We start from the raw sequence: 20,211 nt of genomic DNA on the forward strand, positions 1-20,211 counted from the left end.
TGCTATTTTTCACGGATTTGAGGCTTTCCTAAAAACAGGTTGACGCACAAGCAGTGACTGTTGGATGTCCATCCAACGGCCGTCGTGCTTCTTCAATCTCTACTCTTCCTGCTCCAGCCGCTCAAACAAGAGTCGGCGGGATTGCCTGCTTCCTCCTCCCGCGGCTGGCTGTGCTGCCGCGCAGGCCTCACCACCCCACCGTACTCTCATCGCTGGCCTAGTCATCCCTCTACTCACCCACACCTGCTGTTATTCTCCGGCAATGGCAGACGAACCAGTAAACCCTCATACTCCCCTCCGCGTGGGAAACAACTTTCGAGTCATCCCTGGCTTCGTGTCGTTCCCTTTGCCTCGCCGTCGTCCACCGCCCTGGTGCTCTCGGTGCGGCGTGGTCAACGACCGACATGCATCTGAAGTGGACTGTACATGGAGAGGCTGACAGCTGGGTCCACGGCCGCATGCAAGGAAATGCCTCCTTATTACGCGCAAAATAATGATTCGTCCACCTAACATCTAGGACCCACCGTAAGGACCTTTGTATTTCGTGAAAACAAAACGTTCCCGCCGCTAACAACTCGGACCCACCAGCTATATCTTCACACGCAAGGAAGTGCCTCCTTATTACGCACAAAAATGAATACTCCCCCTACTAGCTGGGACCCGGCATAATGGGAGGCTGACTTGTGGGCCTACTAAGTTGACGGGGACGGAGGGCTTTGTCAACTTAGTCAATATGAACGATTCTAGCACCAGTGACCGTATGATGTCCATCCAATGGCCGTAGTGCTTCTTCAACCTCTGGTCTTCTTGCTCCAGCCGCCCAAAGCAGCGCCAGTCGTGTCGCGTGCTCCTGCCTCCCGTGGCCGGCTGTGATGCCGCGGAGGCCTCACTGCCCCCTACTACTCCCACTGTTGGCCTGGCCATCCCTCTACTCACGCACACCCCCTGTTATTCTGCGGCGACGACAGCCTCACAACGTAGCCGAATCAGTGAACCCTTGTACTCCTCTCCGCGTGGGCAACCACTGTTACGTCTTCCCCGGCTCCGCGTCGTCCCCTTCCTAGGCCTCGCTGTCGTCCACCGCCATGGTGCCCTCAGCGCGGCGTGATCAACGTGGTCAAGGAACGGCTTCCATCGGAAGAGTACTGTATGTGGAGAGGCTGATAGCTGGGTCCACGGCCATAGCAAGGAAGTGCCTCCTTATTACGCGGAAAATAATGATTCCTCCACCTGACAGCAGGGACCCACCGGACAGGCCACCGTATTTCGTGAAAAAAATGTTTCCCCCTGACTGCTAGGACCCACCAGCTACATCTTTGCACGCAAGGAAGTGCGTGCATATTACGGGCAAAAAAATGATTCGCCCCCTGACTGCTGGGACCCACCAGCTACATCTTCGCATGCAAGGAAGTGCTTGGCAGTCGGGACCCACCTGGTCGAAGCGTACGTAGCGTTGTCATTCTGGTCGCGAACATGTACATACATACTGGTCGATGTAGAGGCGCGCACGTGTCGTAGTAGAGGCGTGCACGTAGCATGTACACGTATGTACAGCGGCCAGGGTGCAAGATAGAAAATACGGCCATGTACGTACATACGGGTGGGGTCTCGAACGCCTACTCGCGCATACGTACGGCCAGGGCTCGTGTACATGGTTGGGTCGGAACAGAGAAGTTGCGCAGTCGTCGTGATCATGGGGAGGCGACCGGCTGGGTCGGAACAGAATGTGTCGTCATGTTCATCGGGAGCCAACCGGCTTGGACAGAACAGTCGATGGAAACGAGGCCTGGCGTACCGCAGAACAGAGGAAACGGCCTTGTGTTCGACTGACCGCGGTCGAAACGGGATCTTATTCATCGAGAGGGGTCTGGCATACCGCAAAACGGAGGAAACGGACTTGTGTTGGAGCGCTACGGTCGAAACAGGGGTCTTGTTCATCGGGAGGGGTGTGGTGTATCACAAAACGGGACTCCACGGGATACTGTTCATCTCCACCGTCGACTACCTCCACGGGCTACTATTCATCCACCGTCGACTGCCTCCACGGGCCCCTGTTCATCCACCATCGACCTCCTCCAGCCTCCACCTGCGACTGTTCATCCATGGGCTCCTGTTCATCCAGCCTCCACCGCTCCTCCATCGGCTACTGTTCAGCCAGCCCTCTCCATGGGGTCCTGTTCAACCACCCCTCCACGGGCTACTGTTCATCCATCCCTCCACCGGCTACTGTTCAACCAGCCCTCCACCGGCTACTGTTCAACCAGCCCTCCACCGGCTACTGTTCAACCAGCCCTCCACCCGCTACTGTTCAACCAGCCCTCCATGGGGTCCTGTTCATCCAGCCCTCCACGGGGTCCTGTTCATCCACCGACTCAATCGATCAGGGTACTATTCATCCAGCAGCAACGGCCTCTACTACCACGGGGTCCTGTTCATCCACCCCCCACCAGGAACTATTCATCCAAACCCACCAACAATGCTCATTGTTCATCCAGAGGCAGTATCGATCGGCTTTAGTTAGCAGCAGTAGCGAAGGAATCACTCGGGTTCAGTTAACAGTAAGGGATCGATCGATCGCTCGGGTTCAGTAACGTGTAGCCTGCAGTGCAATCGCTCGGGTTCAGTTAGAGCCCAACGCCTTGCTCGGGTTCAATTAGAGCCCAACGCCTCACACACACGCATGTACGTACGTACGAGAGAAACGCGCATCGCTCGGCCCCCGACCACCCACCGTAACCGGGAACTCCCCGATATTTTCCTCGCCCTCGCTTCTACCATGGTTTTTTCCGTCATGGACAGCCCAAAGAATGTCATGCAGCTGCGTCTCTGGCCCGCCCAGGACGAAAAGCCCATTTTCTATCATGATTTTTTGTCATAGAAGTAGGACCCCACCACATCTATGATGATACCGGGTTTTGTCACAATTATCGTCATAGAAGTGTCATAAGTATGACATAATTTTTTTTCATTCGGCCCAAAATGTCAAGGATGTGTCTTTTTTTGTAGTGTACCTCTTGAGCTTGTGTTGATTTTTCCCTTGAAGAGGAAAGGGTGATGCAACAAAGTAGAGTAAGTATTTCCCTCAGTTTTGAGAACCATGGTATCAATCCAGTAGGAGACAACGCGCCGAATACCTGCACAAACAAACACCAACTTGCACCCAACGCGATAAAGGGGTTGTCAATCCCTTCACGGTTATTTGCAACATGAGATCTGATAGAGATGGATAAACGGTAAAGTAATATTTTTGGTATTTTTGGTTTATGGAATGAAAAGAAAAGATTGCAAAGAAAGTAAATCGAAAACTAAAATTATAGATCGGAAACTTATATGACGGAAAATAGACACGGGGGCCATAGGTTTCACTAGAGGCTTCTCTCAAGATAGAAATTATTATGGTGGGTGAACAAATTACTGTCGAGCAATTGATAGAAAAGCGCAAAGTTATGACGATATATAAGGCAATGATCATGAACATAGGCATCACGTCCGTGTCAAGTAGACCGAAATGATCCTGCATCTACTACTATTACTCCACACATCGACTGACTCCTGCCTGCATCTAGAGTATTAAGTTCATAAGAACAGAGTAATGCATTAAGTAAGATGACACGATGTAGCGGAATTAACTCAAGCAATATGATGAAAACCCCATCTTGTTATCCTCGATGGCAATAATACAATACGTGTCGGTTCCCCTTCTGTCACTAGGATTGAGCACCACAAGATTGAACCCAAAGCTAAGCACTTCTCCCATTGCAAGAAAAACCAATCTAGTTGGCCAAACCAAATCGATAGGTTGAAGAGACTTGCAAAGATATCAAATCACGCATATAAGAATTCAGAGGAGATTCAAATAATATTCATAAATAAGCTGATCATAAATCCACAATGCATCGGATCTCAGCAAACACACCGCAAAAGAGTATTACATCGGATAGATCTCCAAGAACATCGAGGAGAACATGGTATTGAGAATCAAAAGAGAGAAGAAGACATCTAGCTACTAGCTATGGACCTGTAGGTCTGTAGTAAACTACTCACGCTTTATCGAAGAGGCAATGGTGTTGATGTAGAAGCCCTCCGTGATTGAATCCCCCTCTGGCAGGATGCCGGAAAAGGCCCCAAGATGGGATCTCACGGGTACAGAAGGTTGCGGGGGTGGAAAAGTGGTTTCGTGGCTCCCCTGGAAGTTTTCGGGGTATTTGAGAATATATAGGAGGAAGATCTAGGTCAGGGGGTCACCGAGGGGCCCACAAGGTTGGGGGCCTACACCAACTAGAGAGGAAGCTAATGATAATGATCATGAAACTTCAGATCAAGTTACTACCAAACCTTGTAGGTCAACCAGAGCACGTTCCACACCAGAGTCATATGGTAATCCTGTTCTAGAAGTCGTGTTACTGGACCATGACGAACCTATGAATTATTAAGAAGCTATGATGAGCCCAGATTCCGACAAATGGCTTGAGGCCATGAAATCTGTGATAGGATCCATGTATGAGAACAAAGTGTGGAATTTGGTGGACTTGCCCATTGATTGACAAGCCATTGAGAATAAATGGATCTTCAAGAGGAAGATGGACGCTGATGGTAGTGTTACTATCTACAAAGCTCGATTTGTCGCAAAAGGTTTTTGACAAGTTCTAGGTGTTGACTGCGATGAGATTTTCTCACTCGTAGCAATGCTTAAGTCTGTCCGAATCATGTTAGCAATTGCCGCATTTTATGGAATTTGGCAAATGGATGTCAAAACTGCATTCCTTAATGAATTTATTAAAGAAGAGTTGTATATGATGCAACCAGAAGGTTTTTTCGATCCTAAAGGTGCTAACAAATTGTGGAAGCTCCAGTGATCCATCTATGGACTGGTGCAAGCATCTCGGAGTTGGAATATAGGCTTTGATAAGGTGATCAAATCATATGGTTTTATACAGACTTACGGTGAAGCCTGTATTTACAAGAAAGTGAGTGGGAGCTCTATAGCATTTATAATATAACATGTGGATGACATATTGTTGATTGGAAATGATATAGAATTTCTGTATAACATAAAATGATACTTGAATAAGAGTTTTTCAATGAAAGACCTTAGTGAAGTTGCTTATATATTGGGTATCACGATCTACAGAGATAGATCAAGACGCTTAATTGGACTTTCACAAAGCACATACCTTGATAAAGTTTTGAAGAAGTTCAAAATGGATCAGTCAAAGAAAGGGTTCTTGCCTGTGTTACAAGGTGTGAAGTTGAGTAAGACTCAAAACCCTACCACAGCAAAAGATAGAGAGAGAATGAAAGTCATTCCCTATGCCTCAGCCATAGGTTCTATAAAGTATGCCATGCTGTGTACCAGACCTATTCTATACCTTGCCATGAGTTTGGCAAGGGGGTACAATAGTGATCTAGGAGTAGATCACTGGACCATGGTCAAAATTATCATTAGGTACCTAAGAGGACTAAGGAAATGTTTCTTGATTATGGAGGTGACAAAGAGTTCGTCGTAAAGGGTTACGTCGATGCAAGCTTTGACACTGATCCAGATGACTCTGAGTCTCAATCTGGAACATATTAAAAGTGAGAGCAATTAGCTAGAGTAGCTCCGTGCAGAGCATTGTAGACATAGAAATTTGCAAAATACATATGGATCTGAATGTGGCAGATTCGTTGACTAAACTTCTCTCACAAGCAAAACATGATCACACCTTAGTACTCTTTGGGTGTTAATCACATAGCGATGTGAACTAGATTATTGACTCTAGTAAACCCTTTGGGTGTTGGTTACATGGCGATGTGAACTATGGGTGTTAATCACATAAAGATGTGAACTATTGGTGTTAAATCACATGGCGATGTGAACTAGATTATTGACTCTAGTGCAAGTGGCAGACTGAAGGAAATATGCCCTAGAGGCAATAATAAAGTTGTTATTTTATATTTCCTTATATCATGATAAATGTTTATTATTCATGCTAGAATTGTATTAGCCGGAAACTTGATACATGTGTGGATACATAGACAAAACACCGTGTCCCTAGTAAACCTCTACTAGACTAGCTCGTTGATCAAAGATGGTTAAGTTTCCTAACCATAGACATGTGTTGTCATTTGATTAATGGGATCACATCATTAGGAGAATCATGTGATGGACAAGACCCATCTGTTAGCTTAGCATAATGATCGTTAAGTTTTATTGCTATTGCTTTCTTCATGACTTATACATATTCCTTTGACTATGAGATTATGCAACTCCGGATACCGGAGGAATACCTTGTGTGTTATCAAACATCACAACATAACTGGGTGATTATAAAGATGCTCTACAGGTATCTCCCAAGGTGTTTGTTGGGTTGGCATAGATCAAGATTAGGATTTGTCACTCCGAGTATCAGAGAGGTATCTCTAGGCCCTCTCGGTAATGCACATCATCACAAGCCTTGCAAGCAATGTGACTAATGAGTTAGTTATGGGATGATGCATTATGGAACGAGTAAAGATACTTGCCGGTAACGATATTGAACTAGGTATGGAGATACCGACGATCGAATCTTGGGCAAATAACGTACCGATGACAAAGGGAATAACGTATGTTGTCATTACGGTTTAACCGATAAAGATCTTTGTAGAATATGTAGGAACCAATATGAGCATCCAGGTTCTGCTATTGGTTATTGACCGGAGAGGTGTCTCAGTCATGTCTACATAGTTCTCGAACCCATAGGGTCCGCACGCTTAACGCTCAATGACGATTTGTATTATATGAGTTATGTGATTTGGTGACCGAATGTTGTTCGGAGTCCTGGATGAGATCACAGACATGACGAGGAGTCTTTAAATGGTCGAGATGTAAAGACTCATATATAGGACGATGATATTCGTACACCGGAAGTGTTCCGGGGGTACCGAGTACATATCGGGTCACCGGAAGGGGTTCCGGGCACCCCCGGCAAAGATTTGGGCCTATTGGGCCAAGAGGGGAAACGCAGCAGCCAGCATGGGCTGCTGCACCCCCCGTGTAGGCCGAATAGGAGGAGGAAGGAAAGGGGGGAAGACAGAAAGGAAGGGGAGGGATTTGGCCTCCCCCTTCCTTCTCCCCCCTCCTCTTTCCTTCTCTCTCTCCGGAAAACATGGAAGGGGGGCGAATTGGGGTGGGAGCCCAAGTAGGATTCGACCTACTTGGGCGCTGCCTCTTCCCCCTCCAACCTATATATATGTGGGGATGGGGGCGCCTAGAACACACAAAAATAACTGTTAGCCGTGTGCGGCGCCCCCCTCCACAGTTTACTCCTCCGGTCATATTGTCATAGTGCTTAGGCGAAGCCCTGCGCGGATCACTACACTGTCACCACGCCGTGGTGCTGAGAAACTCTTCCTCGATACTTTGCTGGATCAAGAGTTTGAGGGACATCATCGAGCTGAATGTGTGCAGAACTCGGAGGTGTCGTACGTTCGGTACTTGATCGGTCGGAATGAGAAGAAGTTCGACTACATCAACCGCTTTGTCAAACACTTCCGCTTTCGGTTTACGAGGGTATGTGGACACACTCTCCCCCTCTCGTTGATATGCATCTCCTAGATAGATCTTGTGTGAGCGTAGGATTTTTTTGAAATTGCATGCTACGTTTCCTAACACAAAGCAGTCGCACAACCCTTCCTACATGCCAGACTCCCCCGACTGGGTGGCCTGGTTCGCCATGGAGCAAGACGTGGCTCGGCGCTACAGCGTGCAACTCAACAATGGGTTTGTGCCGTCGCCCCTGGAGGTGGTGCCGGAGGAGGAGGAGGCCTACCGGCCGCATTGGAGGCGACGCTCTAGCATGCCCAAGAGGAGAGCCATCACATGGAGGAGACGTGTTGGGATGGCTTGGAGGAGGCCCTTGCGCTATCGCCGATGGGGGACTGCGCCTACATCCCGCCGCTACCTGAGCCCAAGGCCGAGCCGAAGCACACGTTGGCGGTCACGCTCACTCCCACGCCCATGCCACCCACGGAGCCGGAGTCGAAGATGTGTGTGTGGACTGGCATCCTCCGTGAGTGGGTGAGCCCACCCATCATGCTAGGCGCCACACCGGAGTAAGAGGAGGCCTACCTGGAGCACTGGCAACAACTCCACCTGTCGGAGGAGCGCGCCAACGGCGAGCGCTGAATGTAGGCCGAGCGCAAGGAGGAGGAGCGTCATGTCCGCTGGGCACGAGAGGTGGAGGAAGAGCGCCGGGAGCAGAAGGAGGAGCGCGTGCGCCACAGGAGGCATGGTGGACCGCATTCGTGTGGGCTGGGCTGCCGCCAGCCTTCGTCGTCCTCACCGACGACGACAACAACGATGGAGACGCCTAGGACAACGTGCTAGGTGGCTGGGAAACATGTTTATTCAGCTTTTTATGTTTTATTAATGTTGAAGTGGGCTTTGACCGGTGGTTGACGGGACATTTAATGTTTAATTATGTTTAATTCAGACGCATATGTTTTTAAAATTGTTTTACTAAGTGGGCGTGAAAAAAATGTGTCGACCATCGTTGGATGAGCGGTTGACCCAAATAAAAAAATGAACAATCCAGTCTAGAAAACCAGTTTTTCTTTCGCTTCTACTAATACGCTGCCACGTAGTAATCATTACCTAGAAAAGCAGCATGTTGCATGGGCCACTATACACGCTGGAGCGATACACAAAAGGCAGACCGACACTTCCTCTCTCTCTGACGGGGTCCATCATTTGACCAAGGTCCACGATCAATCGGAGGGCTCCATTTCATGAGGGCTTAGCAATCCTCTCTCGCCGACGGAGTCCATCATTTAACCAAAGTCCATGATCAATCAGAGGGCTTCATTTCATGGGAGCTTAGTAATTGTAGAGATGGCAATAATCCCCACCGCCCTATGGTTGGAGGATGTGTTGGGTGATGTATGTGACCTTGTGGCCAGCGACTTAGGTGTGCTTGATGTTTAATGGAATCAGTTTCCAGTTTCTAAAAAGGAAAAGAAAAAGAAGCAAAGGAGATTGCTTGCGGGAGAGGGGATGTAGACTATAAACAAATAGGGTTCAAATGTGTGCTGATCAAATCACATTCACACCCAATCCTATACCTATCAATACATTCACATATTGGATAAAAATAACCCTCATTCAAATTAGATTCAAAGTTATCTCACCCATTTTCTAATGAATTTTTTAAGCATGGCAAATAGAACATTTTTAGGGCAAACTATGTTGTCGCGAGGATGAAAATTTTCTTTAGCAAGCAAATGACAAATGCTAGCAAAAAAAAAGAATAATGACAAGGATTTGGCATGCTTGTTAAAATAAATTGCCATCCTCGTGACAGTATAATTTGCCGTAAAAAACATTGTATTTGCCATGCTAAAAAAATAATCTGACATTCAATTTATAGCCAACAAAAAAATTGCAGAGTAAATTGTATTTCCATCAACTTATCGTGAAGTATGGTTTTTCTCCTAGACTTTATTTTGGTGTAAACCTTCATCCTTCAACTCTTAATACAAGTTAGATTTAGTCCTTCGCGGTGGCATTTTCGGGTCAAAGTAGGTCTTGACTTTGTTGTCATTGTAACCTTTGCCCCTCAACTCTTAATATTCATAGATTTAGTCTCTCACTCTTCCTCTCTCACGAGCTACCGTCCCATCGAATCCTTTCATCAGTCGGTCCAATTGATGTGCATCTCTCTGTCTCTCCCTCCCTCTCTCTCTCTTTCTCTCGCTCTCTCTCCACGTGTTAGTTTGATCTATTGTGCCACTAATCTTTGCCTCGAATGCCCCTACCTCCATGAATCCCAGGGTTTAAGATTAGACCTCATTGACGTCCACGTCAAATCTTCCGGAATCTTCCTATTGCTCGTCATGGGCCACCAAGTGGTCTAGGACGGAACCGACAAAGGGGTCTTCAGTCCGGCCCACCTAGTCGGGAGTCCATGTGGTGAGTGAAGGAAATATGCCCTAGAGGCAATAATAAAGTCATTGTTTATTTCCTTATTTCATGATAAATGTTTATTATTCATGCTAGAATTGTATTAACCGGAAACATAATACATGTGTGAATACATAGACAAACAGAGTGTCACTAGTATGCCTCTACTTGACTAGCTCGTTGATCAAAGATGGTTAAGTTTCCTAACCATATACATGAGTTGTCATTTGATTAACGGGATCACATCATTAGGAGAATGATGTGATTGACTTGACCCATTCCATTAGCTTAGCACTTGGTCGTTTAGTTTGTTGCTATTGCTTTCTTCATGACTTATACATGTTCATATGACTATGAGATTATGCAACTCCCGTTTATCGGAGGAACACTTTGTGTGCCACCAAACATCACAATGTAACTGGGTGATTATAAAGGTGTTCTACAGGTGTCTCCAAAGGTACTTGTTGGGTTGGCGTATTTTGAGATTAGGATTTGTCACTCCGATTGTCGGAGAGGTATCTCTGGGCCCACTCGATAATGCACATCACTATAAGCCTTGCAAGCATTGAAACTAATGAGTTAGTTGCGGGATGATGTATTACGGAACGAGTAAAGAGACTTGCCGGTATGCAACTAATGAGTTAGTTGCGGGATGATGTATTACGGAACGAGTAAAGAGACTTGCCGGTAACGAGATTGAACTAGGTATTGAGATATCGACGATTGAATCTCGGGCAAGTAACATACCGATGACAAAGGGAACAATGTATGTTGTTATGCGGTCTGACCGATAAAGATCTTCGTAGAATATGTAGGAGCCAATATGGGCATCCAGGTCCCGCTATTGGTTATTGACCAGAGAGGTGTCTCGGTCATGTCTACATAGTTCTCGAACCCGTAGGGTCCGCACGCTTAACGTTCGTTGACGATATAGTACTATATGAGTTATGTATGTTGATGACCGAATGTTGTTCGGAGTCCAGGATGAGATCACGAACATGACGAGGAACTCCGGAATGGTCCGGAGATAAAGTTTGATATATGGGATAATAGTGTTTGGTCACCGGAAGGGTTCCGGAAATCACCGGAAGGGGTTCCGGATGTTTCCCGAAATGTTTGGGTACGAGAACACTTTATTTGGGCCAACGGGGAAAGCCCACAAGGTTTTTCGAAAGTGCAAAAGGAAGTTTTGCGGAGTCCAGGGGCCAGACGCCAGGGTCCCTGGCGTCTGGGTCCAGACGCCGGGAACCCTGGCGTCTAGCCCTGGAGTCCGAGAAGGACTCTTGCCTTTCGGGTGAAACCGACTTTGTGGAGGCTTTTACTCCAAGTTTCAACCCCAAGGCTCAACATATAAATAGGGGGGTAGGGCTAGCACCCAAGACACATCAAGAAACACCAAGCTGTGTGCCGGCAACCCCGTCCCCTCTAGTTTATCCTCCGTCATAGTTTTCGTAGTGCTTAGGCGAAGCCCTGCGGAGATTGTTCTTCACCAACACCGTCACCACGCCGTCGTGCTGCCGGAACTCATCTACTACTTCGCCCCTCTTGCTGGATCGAGAAGGCGAGGACGTCACCGAGCCGAACGTGTGCAGAACTCGGAGGTGCCGTGCTTTCGGTACTTGGATCGGTCGGACGTGAAGACGTACGACTACATCAACTGCGTTGATATAACGCTTCCGCGAATGGTCTACGAGGGTACGTAGACAACACTCTCCCCTCTCGTTGCTATGCATCACCATGATCTTGCGTGTGCGTAGGAATTTTTTGAAATTACTATGTTCCCCAACAGTGGCATCAGAGCCTAGGTTTTATGCGTTGATGTTGTGCACGAGTAGAACACAAGTGAGTTGTGGGCGATATAAGTCATACTGCTTACCAGCATGTCATACTTTGGTTCGGCGGTATTGTTGGATGAAGCGGCCCGGACCGACATTACGCGTACGCTTACGCGAGACTGGTTCTACCGACGTGCTTTGCAAACAGGTGGCTGGCGGGTGTCAGTTTCTCCAACTTTAGTTGAACCAAGTGTGGCTACGCCCGGTCCTTGCGAAGGTTAAAACAGCACCAACTTGACAAACTATCATTGTGGTTTTGATGCGTAGGTAAGAAAGGTTCTTGCTTAAGCCCATAGTAGCCACGTAAAACTTGCAACAACAAAGTAGAGGACGTCTAACTTGTTTTTGCAGGGCATGTTGTGATGTGATATGGTCAAGACATGATGCTAAATTTTATTGTATGAGATGATCATGTTTTGTAACCGAGTTATCGGCAACTGGCAGGAGCCATATGGTTGTCGCTTTATTGTATGCAATGCAATTGCGTTGTAATGCTTTACTTTATCACTAAGCGGTAGCGATAGTCGTGGAAGCATAAGATTGGCGAGACAACAACGATGCTACGATGGAGATCAATGTGTCGCGCCGGTGACGATGGTGATCATGACGGTGCTTCGGAGATGGAGATCACAAGCACAAGATGATGATGGCCATATCATATCACTTATATTGATTGCATGTGATGTTTATCTTTTATGCATCTTATCTTGCTTTGATTGACGGTAGCATTATAAGATGATCTCTCACTAAATTTCAAGATAAAAGTGTTCTCCCTGAGTATGCACCGTTGCCAAAGTTCGTCGTCCCCAGACACAACGTGATGATCGGGTCTGATAAGCTCTACGTCCATCTACAACAGGTGCAAGCCAGTTTTTGCACACGCGGAATACTCAGGTTAAACTTGACGAGCCTATCATATGCAGATATGGCCTCGGAACACTAAGACCGAAAGGTCGAGCGTGAATCATATAGTAGATATGATCAACATATTGATGTTCACCATTGAAAGCTACTCCGTTTCACGTGATGATCGGTTATGGTTTAGTTGATTTGGATCACGTGATCACTTAGAAGATTAGAGGGATGTCTTTCTAAGTGGGAGTTCTTAAGTAATATGATTAATTGAGCTTAAATTTATCATGAACTTAGTACCTGATAGTATTTTGCTTGTCTATGTTGATTGTAGATAGATGGCCCGTGTTGTTGTTCCGTTGAATTTTAATGCGTTCCTTGAGAAAGCAAAGTTGAAAGATGATGGTAGCAATTACACGGACTGGGTCCGTAACTTGAGGATTATCCTCATTGCTGCACAGAAGAATTACGTCCTGGAAGCACCGCTAAGTGCCAAGCCTGCTGCAGGAGCAACACCAGATGTTATGAACGTCTGGCAGAGCAAAGCTGATGACTACTCGATAGTTCAGTGTGCCATGCTTTACGGCTTAGAACCAGGTCTTCAACAACGTTTTGAACGTCATGGAGCATATGAGATGTTTCAGGGGTTGAAGTTAATATTTCAAGCAAATGCCCGAATTGAGAGATATGAAGTCTCCAATAAGTTATATAGCTGCAAGATGGAGGAGAATAGTTTTGTCAGTGAACATATACTCAAAATGTCTGGGTATCATAATCACTTGACTCAAGTGGGAGTTAATCTTCCTGTTGATAGTGTCATTGACAGAGTTCTTCAATCACTGCCACCAAGCTACAAGAGCTTCGTGATGAACTATAACATGCAAGGGATGGATAAGACGATTCCCGAGCTCTTCGCAATGCTAAAGGCTGCGGAGGTAGAAATCAAGAAGGAGCATCAAGTGTTGATGGTCAATAAGACCGCCAGTTTCAAGAAAAAGGGCAAAGGGAAGAAGAAGGGGAACTTCAAGAAGAACAGCAAACAAGTTGCTGCTCAGGAGAAGAAACCTAAATCTGGACCTAAGCCTGAAACTGAGTGCTTCTACTGCAAGCAGACTGGACACTGGAAGCGGAACTGTCCCAAGTATTTGGCGGATAAGAAGGATGGCAAGGTGAACAAAGGTATATGTGATATACATGTTATTGATGTGTACCTTACTAGAGCTCGTAGTAGCACCTGGGTATTTTATACTGGTTCTGTTGCTAATATTTGCAACTCGAAACAGGGACTACGGATTAAGCGAACACTGGCAAAGGACGAGGTGATGATGCGCGTGGGAAATGGTTCCAAAGTCGATGTGATCGCGGTCGGCACGCTACCTCTACATCTATCTTCGGGATTAGTTTTAGACCTAAATAATTGTTATTTGGTGCCAGCGTTGAGCATGAACATTATATCTAGATCTTGTTTGATGCGAGACGGTTATTCATTTAAATCAGAGAATAATGGTTGTTCTATTTATATGAGTAATATCTTTTATGGTCATGCACCCTTGAAGAGTGGTCTATTTTTGATGAATCTCGATAGTAGTGATACACATATTCATAATGTTGAAGCCAAAAGATGCAGACTTGATAATGATAGTGCAACTTATTTGTGGCACTGCCGTTTAGGTCATATCGGTGTAAAGTGCATGAAGAAACTCCATACTGATGGACTTTTGGAATCACTTGATTATGAATCACTTGGTACTTGCGAACCGTGCCTCATGGGCAAGATGACCAAAACGCCGTTCTCCGGTACTATGGAGAGAGCAACGGATTTGTTGGAAATCATACATACAGATGTATGTGGTCCGATGAATGTTGAGGATCGTGGCGGATATCGTTATTTTCTCACCTTCATAGATGATTTAAGAAGATATGGGTATATCTACTTAATGAAACATAAATCTAAAACATTTGAAAAGTTCAAAGAATTTCAGAGTGAAGTTGAAAATCATCGTAACAAGAAAATAAAATTTCTACGATTTGATCGTGGAGGAGAATATTTGAGTTACGAGTTTGGTCTACATTTGAAACAAAGCGGAATAGTTTCGCAACTCACGCTGCCCGGAACACCACAGCGTAATGGTGTGTCCGAATGTCGTAATCATACCTTACTAGATATGGTGCGATCTATGATGTCTCTTACTAATTTACCGCTATTGTTTTGGGGTTATGCTTTAGAGACGGCCGCATTCACGTTAAATAGGGCACCATCGAAATCCGTTGAGACGACGCCTTATGAACTGTGGTTTGGCAAGAAACCAAAGTTGTCGTTTCTTAAAGTTTGGGGCTGCGATGCTTATGTGAAAAAGCTTCAACCTGATAAGCTCGAACCCAAATCGGAGAAATGTGTCTTCATAGGATACCCAAAGGAGACTGTTGGGTACACCTTCTATCATAGATCCGAAGGCAAGACATTCGTTGCCAAGAATGGATCCTTTCTAGAGAAGGAGTTTCTCTCGAAAGAAGTGAGTGGGAGGAAAGTAGAACTTGATGAGGTAACTGTACCTGCTCCCTTATTAGAAAGTAGTTCATCACAGAAACCGGTTTCTGTGACACCTACACCAATTAGTGAGGAAGTTAATGATGATGATCATGGAACTTCAGATCAAGTTATTACTGAACCTCGTAGATCAACCAGAGTAAGATCCGCACCAGAGTGATACGGTAATCCTGTTCTGGAAGTCATGCTACTAGATCATGATGAACCTACGAACTATGAAGAAGCGATGGTGAGCCCAGATTCCGCAAAATGGCTAGAAGCCATGAAATCTGAGATGGGATCCATGTATGAGAACAAAGTGTGGACTTTGGTTGACTTGCCCGTTGATCGGCAAGAAATTGAGAATAAATGGATCTTCAAGAAGAAGACCGACGCTGACGGTAATGTTACTGTCTACAAAGCTCGACTTGTTGCAAAAGGTTTTCGACAAGTTCAAGGGATTGACTACGATGAGACCTTCTCACCTGTAGCGATGCTTAAGTCTGTCCAAATCATGTTAGCGATTGCCGCATTTCATGATTATGAAATTTGGCAGATGGATGTCAAAACTGCATTCCTGAATGGATTTCTGGAAGAAGAGTTGTATATGATGCAACCGGAAGGTTTTGTCGATACAAAGGGAGCTAACAAAGTGTGCAAGCTCCAGCGATCCATTTATGGACTGGTGCAAGCCTCTCGGAGTTGGAATAAACGCTTTGATAGTGTGATCAAAGCATTTGGTTTTGTACAGACTTTTGGAGAAGCCTGTATTTACAAGAAAGTGAGTGGGGGCTCTATAGCATTTCTGATATTATATGTGGATGACATATTACTAATTGGAAATGATATAGAATTTCTGGATAGCATAAAGGGATACTTGAATAAAAGTTTTTCTATGGAAGACCTCGGTGAAGCTGCTTACATATTGGGCATAAAGATCTATAGAGATAGATCAAGATGCTTAATTGGACTTTCACAAAGCACATACCTTGACAAAGTTTTGAAAAAGTTCAAAATGGATCAAGCAAAGAAAGGGTTCTTGCCTGTGTTACAAGGTGTGAAGTTGAGTAAGACTCAATGCCCGACCACTGCAGAAGATAGAGAGAAGATGAAAGATGTTCCCTATGCTTCAGCCATAGGCTCTATCATGTATGCAATGTTGTGTACCAGACCTGATGTGTGCCTTGCTATAAGTCTAGCAGGGAGGTACCAAAGTAATCCAGGAGTGGATCACTGGACAGCGGTCAAGAACATCCTGAAATACCTGAAAAGGACTAAGGATATGTTTCTCGTTTATGGAGGTGACAAAGAGCTCATCGTAAATGGTTACGTTGACGCAAGCTTTGACACTGATCCGGAAGATTCTAAATCGCAAACCGGATACGTGTTTATATTAAACGGTGGAGCTCTCAGTTGGTGCAGTTCTAAACAAAGCGTCGTGGCGGGATCTATGTGTGAAGCGGAGTACATAGCTGCTTCAGAAGCAGCAAATGAAGGAGTCTGGATGAAGGAGTTCATATCCGATCTAGGTGTCATACCTAGTGCGTCGGGTCCAATGAAAATCTTTTATGACAATACTGGTGCAATTGCCTTGGCAAAGGAATCCAGATTTCACAAGAGAACCAAGCACATCAAGAGACGCTTCAATTCCATCCAGGATTTAGTCCAGGTGGGAGACATAGAAATTTGCAACATACATACGGATCTGAATGTTGCAGACCCGTTGACTAAGCCTCTTCCATGAGCAAAACATGATCAACACCAAGGCTCCATGGGTGTTAGAATCATTACTGTGTAATCTAGATTATTGACTCTAGTGCAAGTGGGAGACTGAAGGAAATATGCCCTAGAGGCAATAATAAAGTTATTGTTTATTTCCTTATTTCATGATAAATGTTTATTGTTCATGCTAGAATTGTATTAACCGAAAACATAATACATGTGTGAATACATAGACAAACAGAGTGTCACTAGTATGCCTCTACTTGACTACCTCGTTGATCAAAGATGGTTAAGTTTCCTAACCATATACATGAGTTGTCATTTGATTAACGGGATCACATCATTAGGAGAATGATGTGATTGACTTGACCCATTCCATTAGCTTAGCACTTGATCGTTTAGTTTGTTGCTATTGCTTTCTTCATGACTTATACATGTTCCTATGACTATGAGATTATGCAACTCCCGTTTACCGGAGGAACACTTTGTGTGCCACCAAACGTCACAACGTAACTGGGTGATTATAAAGGTGCTCTACAGGTGTCTCCAAAGGTACTTGTTGGGTTGGCGTATTTTGAGATTAGGATTTGTCACTCTGATTGTCGGAGAGGTATCTCTGGGCCCACTCGGTAATGCACATCACTATAAGTCTTGCAAGCATTGCAACTAATGAGTTAGTTGCGGGATGATGTATTACGGAACGAGTAAAGAGACTTGTCGGTAGCGAGATTGAACTAGGTATTGAGATACCGACGATCGAATCCCGGGCAAGTAACATACCGATGACAAAGGGAACAACGTATGGTGTTATGCGGTCTGACCGATAAAGATCTTCGTAGAATATGTAGGAGCCAATATGGGCATCCAGGTCCCGCTATTGGTTATTGACCAGAGAGGTGTCTCGGTCATGTCTACATAGTTCTCAAACCCGTAGGGTCCGCACGCTTAACGTTCGTTGACGATATAGTACTATATGAGTTATGTATATTGATGACCGAATGTTGTTCGGAGTCCGGGATGAGATCAAGGACATGACGAGGAACTCCGGAATGGTCCGGAGGTAAAGTTTGATATATGGGATAATAGTGTTTGGTCACCGAAAGGGGTTCCGGATGTTTCCCGAAATATTTGGTACGAGAACACTTTATTTGGGCCAAAGGGGAAAGCCCACAAGGTTTTTGGAAAGCGCAAAAGGAAGTTTTGCGGAGTCCAGGGGCCAGACGCCAGGGTCCCTGGCGTCTGGGTCCAGACGCCGGGAACCCTGGCGTCTGGCCCTGGAGTCCGAGAAGGACTCTTGCCTTTTGGGTGAAACCAACTTTGTGGAGGCTTTTACTCCAAGTTTCGACCCCAAGTCTCAACATATAAATAGGGGGGTAGGGCTAGCACCCAAGACACATTAAGAAACACCAAGCCGTGTGCCGGCAACCCCGTCCCCTCTAGTTTATCCTCCGTCATAGTTTTCGTAGTGCTTAGGCGAAGCCCTGCGGAGATTGTTCTTCACCAACACCGTCACCACGCCGTCGTGCTGCCGGAACTCATCTACTACTTCGCCCCTCTTGCTGGATCGAGAAGGCGAGGACGTCACCGAGCCGAACGTGTGCAGAACTCGGAGGTGCCGTGCTTTCGGTACTTGGATCGGTCAGACGTGAAGACGTACGACTACATCAACCGCGTTGATATAACGCTTCCGCGAACGGTGTACGAGGGTACGTAGACAACACTCTCCCCTCTCATTACTATGCATCACCATGATCTTGCGTGTGCGTAGAATTTTTTTTAAAATTACTACGTTCCCCATGTGAGAAGCCCCTTAGCGGGGACATCGTCACCACCTGAAAGCTTCTGTGACCGTCCCAATACTAGCAATGAAAGTAGGCCAAATGGGTCGGCCTTTACCAGAACTAAACATTGTAAGGGGTTTGTGTTTTTACGGAAAGACTATTGTGATTCCTGTTTGCCGCTCGATGTAGCAAATTGATGCCCAATCGTATTCGTAGGGGGGAGCAAAAGGAGCGGTTTGAACTTGGTCGATTTGTTTTAGCCAGGTTATCTTTCGAGTTTTCCTTGTTTTGGAAACCTTTTGGAAGGTTCCAGTCTAGTCAAGGTCTGGTTTTTCAAAAAAAAAAACTCCTTTTGTTTCTTTCACCTGTTTTCTTTCCTTTTGTATTTTTCAGGTTTTTTTTTCCAAAATAAGTTCAGAATTTTATTTTTTTTATTTTTTAAAAGTTTCAAAACGTATTCATGTTTAGTTTTCTAAATTTTAAATTTTTTAAAAACCTCCTTAAAAATGACCATTCTCATTTTTTGATGTTTATTCTGAAAAATAAAGAATGGTTAAAATTGAAAAAAATTATTCATGATGTTTTAAAAAATGATTACATTAAAATATCTTAAAATGTTCACATTTTTTAAAAATTTCTATTTTAAAATAAATAGGCATTCATGTTAATTCAAATTTATACTTAAATCAATTGTAAAAATGCAACCATGCTACATCCACCGAACCTCACGTATACCGAACAACCAAACATATCTCTGCCACATCTACCAAACTGGGCCGGCCCAGAAATGCATGAACCTGTGTGTTTGCTCGACATATTTCCGCAACGCACGACATATAGGGGCTAAGACTTAGGGCCTCTTTGATTCACAAGATTAAGATGGTCATGCCAATCCTGTGAATTTTGGGTTGTTTGTTTGCATCATAGAAAAACAAAGGAATATTTCAAAGAGATTTTAGTTCATGATAGAAAATCGTATGGGAACTACTACAAAGAAATATATACGAGCAATTCATATAGGGTTCAATCCTATAAATCAAACAACCAATATAGAAAAAAGTTTTGAGGATTCTAATCCTTCAAAATTCCTATGAAAATCCTTTTTTTGAAAAGAAGGAAAACACCTGGCCTTTGCATCAATCGATGCATGCAACCATATTATTAATAAAAGTGTAACAAAGTTTGAGATCCACAAAAGTTTCACAATCCGATTGCAAAACGAAGATAACATAAAAAATATGCCACATCCGCCGATAAGGAACAGGCTACGATGCTTATATACCTAGCCTATTAGTAGCTCGCCATCCACATCCTATGAAAATCCTTTGAATCAAAGAAACCCTTATATCCTACGCAATAAACACAGAATGCGGATTTTTTAACATATCACTCTAGCTCAAGTAGGTCTTATAACTTGATTCCCGAATAGAACAACAAAGAGCTTGTCTACTACTCCCACTTGATTTTGTAGGTGATCTTGGCCCCAAAATGAGCCTAAACATTTGCCCACGCAACAAATACTTGATTTGGTAGGGTGTGGCTATGACTGGCTTGTAGCCAGACAGTAGCTCGCCT

The sequence above is a fragment of the Triticum urartu genome, chromosome 1, assembly GCF_003073215.2.
Source record: "Triticum urartu cultivar G1812 chromosome 1, Tu2.1, whole genome shotgun sequence".
Classification (NCBI taxonomy): Eukaryota; Viridiplantae; Streptophyta; class Magnoliopsida; order Poales; family Poaceae; genus Triticum; species Triticum urartu.